Source organism: Gossypium hirsutum, chromosome D10 (assembly GCF_007990345.1).
Source record: "Gossypium hirsutum isolate 1008001.06 chromosome D10, Gossypium_hirsutum_v2.1, whole genome shotgun sequence".
In the NCBI taxonomy this organism is placed as follows: Eukaryota; Viridiplantae; Streptophyta; class Magnoliopsida; order Malvales; family Malvaceae; genus Gossypium; species Gossypium hirsutum.
In genome coordinates, this window is record NC_053446.1 from 33757879 (window position 1) to 33767359 (window position 9481).

The following is a 9481-nucleotide window of genomic DNA, read 5'->3' on the forward strand; positions in this document are numbered from 1 at the left end:
ATACAATAATTAGTTTTCTTTTTCTTTTGAAATTTCCGGATTGGGCTTTATTATTAAAATAAATATAAACTGTTCAAAATGAAACCAAATCCTAATAAAACCAACCTATAACATAAATAAAATAAAGCATAAACCTAAGAAAACACGGCCCAAATCAGATGGCCTTAGACAAATAAAATCTAGATGTTATAATAGATAATTCTAGAACCAGCAATAAATGCACCGATCCTTTGCCCAATCAGAAGCTCTTTGAAATCTGTCTTCTAATCTCTCTGTCATGTCTATTCTTTTTTGACAATTCCATTTTCAAAATATGCATAGTAAATCGTTTCATTTCCTTTACTATTCTGAGGCTTTCCTTTCCTCCAACCTTCCTCTCCTGAAACTTCCTAGTCTGGCTCACTCCTCCCATCGTATCGTGCTTGATCCTCAGCATACTCAGGAACTCCCTTATCCAAGTGTATTTCTTCTCCTCTTCTTAGCGTTTCTGTCGCTAGAATATGTGCAAGATTATTTTCCGATCTTGGTGTATGTTGAAATCTGATATTATAAAGTCCATATTTTGCTGTTAGATATCATAAATGTATGCCCCTACCATTGATTGATCTTGACCCTTTGTGCTACATTTCTTGATAATTATGAGGGAATCTCCTTCAAGAATCAGAAACTGCCATCCCTTCCCGATTCCTATTTGGACTGCTTTCCGGCAGGCTATTGCTTCAGCAGCAAAGGCCGATGAGATATCATTATGGATTTCTGAACATGATAAGAGGATTTTTCCTTCTGAATCTCTGACCACAACACCCGAAGCCGAATGGTTCTGGCTTTTATTATAGGCACCGTCAAAGTTGATCTTAATGAAACCTCCCTGTGGGCACTTCCATCTCTTTTTCTCTCCGGTAAGATTCAAATCTCTTTTTCCAAGGCTAGTAATCTCACTAATGTAACTGTTTATAAAGTTTGCAACTTCCTTCCCATTACTAACTTTTCCTTCATGTATTGTTTTGTTTCTATCCCCCCATATGGCCCAAAGTGCACAATAGAAGAGTCGACTTTGGTAAAGGTTAAGCTTCTCTAACACCCAGGTAATCCACTGTACAAAATCCTCGCATTGATTCATCGTAATACTCTGAAATGATAATGCTCTCCATACCTCACTTGTAACAAGGCATTCACGAAATAGATGATTCATTGTTTCAGCTACTTTCTCCGCATCGGGGACAACTTGGATTGACTGCTAACTTTCAGTGCTGTAGATTCACCTTTGTAGGCAAATAATTCCATGATAACCTCCATATTGTGACCTTTATTTTTGTTGGTAGATTTAGGCTCCAAAGTTTTTTGTAAAAATTCCTGTAGATGGTTTGTAAAGCATAAGCTCTAGGACTTTCAACCGATCTCTATAATAGTTTATAGGCGCTTCGGACCGTGAATTCACCCAACATCTCACCTCTCCAAATAAGAAAGTCTTCATGCGGTGTTTGTGCCAGAGGGATTCTGAGGATTCTGGCAGCATCTTCTTCCGTAAAGGTACTATTGATCAACTCTTTTTTCCAACTTCTATTATTACTGTCAATCAGCTCATCAACTTTAGAAACGTGCAAAGAATTTATTTCTGATAATAATCTAAAGTTAACTGAATCTGGAATCCAAGCATCACTAATAGATATACTAGAACCCGTCCCCACCCTCCAACAATGCCCTTTTGTCAATAGATCTTTGGCTGCCCAAATACTTTTCCACACATAAGAACATGAATTTCCTAAACGGGAGTTTAAAAAATGATCTTCCGGGAAATATTTAGCTTTAAATACTTGCGTAACGAGAGCATTCTGATTATTCATAATCCTCTACCCCAGTAATGAAATATTGAATTGCGCCATATTTCGAAAGCCCATACCTCCCTCCTCTTTAGGCCTACACATATATTCCCATTGACACCAATGAATTCCTTTCTTACCTTTTCCTTTCTGCCACTAGAATCTAGCAAATAAATTGTCAAACTCACCACAAAGCGACTTTGGTAGTAGAAAACATGTCATGGCATAAGTAGGAATTGCTTGGAGTACTGATTTAATGAAAACCTCTCTACCCCCTTGAGATAAGAAACGAGTGCTCTAATTTTTGATCCTTTTCTTTATTCTGTCTTTAAGATTCTGAAAAGATTTCTTTTTCTTCCTTCCTACCATGTTTGGCAGTTTTAGATATTTCTCCATATTATTCGAACATCTTATTCGCATTTCAGCCGATATACTTCCTTTGTCACCTTCCTCTATATTAGAGCTAAAAAAGATCGACTTATTAAAATTTACACATTGACCAGAACAAATCTCATACTCTTGCAAAATAGCTTTTAGGTCCCTTGCACCGCTCTCGGTAGCTTCACCAAACAAAATGCAGCCGTTTGCAAATAGCAAGTGTGAAATTATCGGGCCTCTTATGCTAGCTCTCACCCCTTTAATCAACCCCTCTCTTGTTGCAGTCCTGATTAAGGACGATAGTCCTTCACTACAAATAAGAAAAAGAAAAGGGCTAAGTGGGTTACCTTGTCAGAGCCCTCTGGTTGGTTTAAAAACTCTGCCACTCCTCCCATTTGTGGTCACAGCATAAAAGACTGTAGAAATACATCTCATAATTAATGACACCCATTCTTTCGCAAAGCCCATACGAATCATAACTTCCTTCAAGAATATCCATTCAACTCTATCATAAGCTTTACTCATGTCTAACTTAATCGCCATGAATGCTTTTTTCCCCTGACATTTTTGTCGAAGTGTATGTAAAATTTCATAGGCTATCAAAACATTGTCCGAAATAAGCCTCCCTGGAACAAATGCACTTTGAGCACTATCTATGCATCTTCTAATAACTTCCTGAAGACGATTGGCAATAGCTTTGGCTATTATTTTATATATAACTGTGCACAAACTAATCGATCTAAAATTAGCAAGATTTGTAGGATTGGAGTTCTTCGGAATAAGAGTAATCTTAGTCAGATTTAACCCTTCTACATCTTTTCCGTTGTTCAAAACTTCCAAAAGGAAATTCCCAATATCTTCACCCACAATACCCTAGTATTTTTGAAAAAATAGAGCCGAAAATCCATCATAACCTAGAGCTTTTGTAGAACCCATTCCCTTTACTGCTATAAAAATCTCTTCTGCCGTAAACTTTTCCAAAAGGGCTGTGTTGATGTTTGGAGGAATGCTGTTTTTAATACCTGTTAAAAGGTGGGAAAAATCTCCAACGCCATTAGTTGAAAATAGCTTCTGAAAATACTGCGTAGCGATCTCATTTATTTCTGCTTCCTCAGTGATTCCTTTTCCATCATCACTATCAAGCCTGCGTATTGTATTGATTCTTTTCCGCATTGAGGCATATTTATGAAAAAATGCCGTATTCTTATCCCCTAGCTTCAGCCAGTTAGCCCGTGCTCTCTGTTCCCAATACATCTCCTCCTTTTCGATCTCCATACTCAGATGGATTCTTTTGTCAATAATCTGGATAATAATATCTTCATCTAGTTCCTTCGTCATTAAATCTTCAAGCTCTTTTGTAATTTTATCCGTCAGCCCCTTTCGTTTCTTCTTTATTGAATTTACCCATTTTGACAAGCTGACCTGTAATATCTCAATCTTCTCAAAAATCGATCCATTTGATGACTCCCATGATTTCCTAATTTCTTCTTCAATTGATTCTTCTGTGGTCTACCATTCTTCGAATTTGAAACTTGGAGCTTTCGTGAATCTGCTTTCATTAGTTGTGCTTATTAGGAGAGGACAATGATCCAAAAGTGAAGACGTTAAATGATGTATATTGCCTGTTGGAAATAAGTCCATCCATTTTTCATTCGCAACACCCCTATCCAATCTTTCCCTAATGTTTGTCTCTGGTAGATTCCCTCTTTCCCATGTATACCATATTCCCGAGTATCCCACGTCTATAAGTTGGCATTCTTTTAGAACTTCACGAAACGCTTCCATCTTCTTCTCCTACCTCGGTTGACCTTCTCTTTTTTCAAATGAATAAGCTATTTCATTAAAATCTCCACTCATTAACCATGGATACTCTCGTTCCTGCCCCAAGTTTCTTAGTAAATCCCATGAGGCATTTTTATTTTGTGAGTAAGGTGAGCCATAAAAACCTGTGAATCTCCATTCTTTGTGAACCCCTTCTTCTTTGATCAACACATCAATATGACTTGTTGACAGAGTTTTAAGATTAACTTGAACCTCCTCTCGCCATGCTAAGCAAATCCCACCCCGCGTACCAACAGCTCCTACTTCAAGCCCATTTGTGAATCCACACCTTCTCCTAATTACCTCTATACACTTTTCACTAACTTTAGTCTCCATTAGGAAGACTATTTGAGAATTATTTTGTTTTAGTAAAAACTGAAGCCTCCTTACTGCTCGTGTACTCCCCAATCCACGAACATTCCAGCATATGATTTTCATTGTGTCCGGTCGGCTTGCCCATTGGTAGCCGCCAATCCATTCTGGTTGGAGTATTCCATTAGCAAATTAGTTTCATCCTCATTGGTTAGAACTTGTCCGCCATGTCTCACCCTTTTTGGTGTCTCTTTCTGAGTCTCTCTTGCCCCGTACTCATCCTGTATGATCTCTGCCAATTTCCTTTTTTGCAATTTGCGATCTATCTCATGATTCCTCATCACTCCCATTGATTTCATCCTTTTCCAACTGGCTTTCCTAACTGAATTCAATATATTGGTGTTATTGTTCTCACTATTTCCTTCGTTGATTCCTTCTTCCTGTTGTATCTCTAAATCTTCTTCTGTTGTTGTCAACCAAGCACCATCTTGTACTCCTCTCATCATACCACTACTTTGTTCACTGTATAAATACTCTTCCTGATTCCCTGTAATATTTCCTACATACGAGCATTGAGTTTGTAGTTTTTTTGCTAGAGCATTTAGCTTTAGACTCTCCCTTCCAACCAAATTTAATTCTGCTTTTAATGCCAAAGAAAAAGGTGGATCCTCTCTAATTTTGTTTTTCTCTGCGGGTGTAATTTCTGTACAATCATGAAGGCCATGCCCCAACCTTCCACACCCAAAGCAAAAAAGTCGAAAATTTTCATACTTGAATGGGATCCAAAATTTGTTTCCATTCCCTATTGAAACAAAAATACCCCTGCGAAGGGGTCTCTACACATTTAACTTCACTCTGAGACGGCAAAACTCACCTAGTATTTCAGATCTGAGCACCCTTCCAAAAGTGACTCTTATAGCATGCAGAAGATATTTTTTTATCAAACTCTAGTAAACAAGGCCCAATTTTAATCCAAAACGGAGATGAAACAAGTCTAATTTGATCTCTCGCCATTGGTTTACTCAATTGATCAAAGAGAATTAATTGTTTCCTAAACAACCATGGTTGACCTTCCAGAATAGTCTCTAAGTCTTCTTCTAGTTCAAAAGCTATCAAAAAAAAGTTTTGTCCTACCACTTGAATCTCGAATTTGTTCCTTATTTTCCAGATACTTCTCATCTGTGCTTTGAAACTATCCTGGTTATAAGATTTCTTTGTCCATATAGAACATATCAGAGAAGAGTTGTCGTTTGGCTCCACCATCAAACTTTTGACCGATAGTTGAATAAGTTCCTCTGTTAATAGGGAGATCTCATCTCCCCCAAACCCATCGTTACCACCACTCTCCATCATCCCAAGCCGCAGCAGCCACTGTTATCGCTAGGATACCAAGGATAGCACTCTTTGTTTCTAGGGTTTTTGTATATCCAGCTAGAGACTATAATTTTATCGAACACACAATAATTAGTTTTCTTATTTTGTCTATAAATTAAATATAATCATAATAACCATGGAAATTAGTTAATAAGTAAATTTAAATAATTTAATTTGTAGATGATAATATTAATTATAATTATAAAATAATCCATTTGTTGTTAATTAATAATGTTTTAAAATAATACTTATATATAGATGTACGAATTTTTTGTATTTAAATTAAAAGAAACATTTAATTAATTCATATTATATAAAAAAATATTTATACATAATTTAATTTAGAGCTTTTATTTATAAAAGACTTACACATAATATATTTGACCATTGCATGCCAGGGTCTTAGTACAGGATAAAAAAACTTATTTAGTACTGGATGCCAACGTTGTCCTAGTACTATATTAGAATCAACACAAACATTTAGTACTAGATGATGTAACACCTCAAAAATCATTACATTATGAAAGTAGTGAAAAATTGAGAATTTGTCCTTGATAAAGAGAGATAAGGAAATAACAGTGACAAAAAGAGAAAGTTGAGTAATGTTAAAGAAAATTTTAATTAAGAGGTATGTTGAAATACATTAATTTAAAGTAAGGACTAAATCATAAATGTGAGAAAAGTGTGTGGTTCAAGCATAAATATTCAATTAGCAAGAGAAAATTCTAGAATGTAATGATTATGTTGATGATATTTTGGAGATATTTTAAATTAATTAATTAGATAAATATTATTTTATTAATATTTTAATAAGATAATTTTTAATATTTCATTTAATTAAGGCTAATATAAAAAGAAAGAAACCAAGACTTCCAACGTCCAAGAAGAGAGAAAGAGAAAATTTTACTTTCTTTATAATTTGGTCCTTCCACCAAAAATCTACCATTTTCACTTAGGAATCAAAAGAATTTCTATAACCACTAAGAGAGCAAAATGATGAGGAGGTTATGGGTAGTAAGAATATCAATTTAGATTAAAAAAAATAGATGTTGGAAGAGAGAGAAAATCAAGTTAAAGCTTAGTTTTAAGAGAACAAGGTATGGATGTTGAAGTTTTATGTTGTTTTCAAGTTTAATAGTATTAGAAAAGTATATAAATGATGTTAGAATAAAGATTACTCGTGGAAAAGTATTATGTTTTTTGACATGTTGATGAAGAAAGAAGTTGAGAAAGTGAATTAAGTGAGAAGAAAAAGAGAAGAGTAAGTGATTTTGGATAGAAAAGGGGTAAAATATGAAATTAGTGAAATATGTGGTAAGTTAGTAAAACAATGTGTGAAATAATTTAACATGTGAAGTAGAAAATTATGATAAAAGCATAATAAATATGTTATGTGATGATGAAAAATGCACAAAGTATTCAATAAGTAAAATTATGGAAAAATATGGAATTTTTATGATAACAAGGATAAATTGTAAGACTTGAGAAAATATGTGGTTGAAATAATAAATGAAATAAGATATTGGAATAAATTACGTGATTAATGTAATAGTCTGTTTTACTGGTGTCAAAAATAGCGATTTCAGGATCACGATTCCGATAAGTGAGTTAGTATTTTAATATTTATTAGTATTTTAATATTTATTTAACGTCTATAGGGTTATATTAGGGTTGTATTAAATTCTCTTTAAGAAATTTTGAGGTTTAAATAGTTAATTAGGTAAAAAGAACTAAACCGTAAAACATGCAAAAATTGGTTTCTATTAGTTAAATAGATTAAATGGCTTTGGAAATATAAATTAATGGATCTAGTTAGTAATTATGCCATATATATTAATGTTGGACAATGATGGACATGATTTAGTTATTTTATAAGCTTTTAAAATAAGGGTAAAATAGTAATTAATTAACTAAACACAAAACAAATAACTAAAATGCTATCATCTTCTTTGTTTTACTTTGTTTCAACTGAAAACACCATTAAAGAAGGAGCTTGAAGTTTTGGCTAGGGTTTGCATGGTATGTGTTTGAGCCTTGTTTTTAGTAATTTTTATGTTTTTGAGCTTGTTTTAGCTTAGTCTAGTTAGCTCGAGGGTTAATTTGTAAAATTTTTAAAGGTTAAGGGACTTTCCATGGATGAATTTGATGTGTTTTTGAAGTTGATTGATAGAATAATAAGGTTGATTGTTGAATAAGCTTATTTTGTTATGAGATTTTTAATAATTTTGAGTATTAGGGGTTAAATTATTGAAAGTGTAAAATTCATTGGTATTAATGTGAAATTTTAGTAAAAATGGGCTGTATGGAACCTTTAATAAAATCAATTAGTATGGTTTTGGTTAAAGAAATGGTTAAATTGTGAGTTTCGGGTTTAAGGAGTAAATTGCACTAAGAGTAAAATATTAGGGGTGATTTTGTAATTTCACATTATAATGAGCTATGAACTAGAATTAATGGTTTTTGACTATTTGAAATATTTAATTGAGTTAAATTACTATTTAGATCAAGAAAAGAATCAATCGGACTTGAATCGAGGGAAAACAAAAATCTCGGATTAGTTTTCAACTTAGCTGTAACAACTGGGGTGATTGAGGTAAGTTCGTATGAGTTATATACTTATTAATTATTATTTAGATTGATTATTAGTTAATGGGATGTTAGATATAATTTGATTCAGTAATATTATAATGGCTTGAATACTTGACGGTTTAATAATATGGATTATATGGTTTCGGGTCCTAGTACTGGATGCCCTATCGATGGCAAGGATAGGTATTGTAATGGCTTGTTTTAAGGGCTAAATTTGGAGCACACAGCTTGTCACATGGCCATGTCCATACACAATTTGGCTCACGGCTTGCGACACGGTTGTCTGGCCCTATTTCGAATACCCACACGGGCGGACACACGGGCTAGGACACAGCCATGTGTCCCTAGTTCGAATATCCACAAGGTCTGGGCTATATCACACAGGCGGGTGACCCTTGTTTCCTAATTTTTCAAGTTTTCCAAAATTTTTTGATTTGTTTCAAATTTATCCTCAACTGTTCTCAAATTATTTTTAAGGCCCCAAAGGCTCGATGTAAGGCCCACATATGTATTTTTTTCATGATTGCAATAAGTTATTGGAAATTAATATTAAACCGTATTATTGTTCTGTTTTGAATTTAAATGTTATGTTTTTTTATAGTAATGCTCTGTAAACTTAATCCAACGACAGAAATGGGTTAGGGTGGTTACAATTAAAGTATCATAAGAAAAAAAATTGGTTTAATATGATTATTTAATGAATAGTGAACTTTATGACAAAAAAAGGATTAAATAGAAAACTTATAAAAGTTTACAAGAAAATATTTAATAAGAGAATAAGGTAGTAGAGAATGCAAAAATACATGATTATTGTAATTAAAATTACAATTTTTCTTTAAATTATGAAAAGATAATGGTTAAATTGAAAAGTGTAATTGTAGTTAAGTTATGAAAAATTATATTGATAAGTAAAAAATAAAATATGATGACTAAGGATAAGGAAGTGATGGTTTAATTCTAGTTATTAGTAGCTTGTTAAAGAGAAAAAGATTAAATGTGAGAAAATGACTAAAATGTAAAAGATGAAAAAATTGACGAAAATTGTAATTAATATGATTGAATGTAAAAATGAAGTGAAATATGTAAATGAATGATATATGGAAATGATAAGGAAATGCTATGATAATATTTGTTGAATTATGAGAAAGAAAAGGATTAAATTTCAAAATATGTAAAAGTGATATGTG

General features: G+C 33.3%; 1 long non-coding RNA gene across 2 annotated transcripts; it reads left to right on the plus strand.

Moving 5' to 3' along the window:
- Positions 1-221: 221 nt before the first annotated feature.
- On the plus strand, positions 222-9065 carry LOC121222225 (uncharacterized). 2 transcript variants are annotated; one of them, XR_005919376.1, is made up of 5 exons: positions 230-899; positions 1034-1085; positions 1201-1530; positions 8208-8298; positions 8448-9065. It is a non-coding gene; the product is annotated as an uncharacterized lncRNA (long non-coding RNA). The 2 variants fall into 2 exon arrangements; XR_005919377.1 differs by lacking the exon at positions 8448-9065 and having other exon boundaries at positions 222-899; positions 8208-8338.
- The last annotated feature ends 416 nt before the right edge of the window (positions 9066-9481 follow it).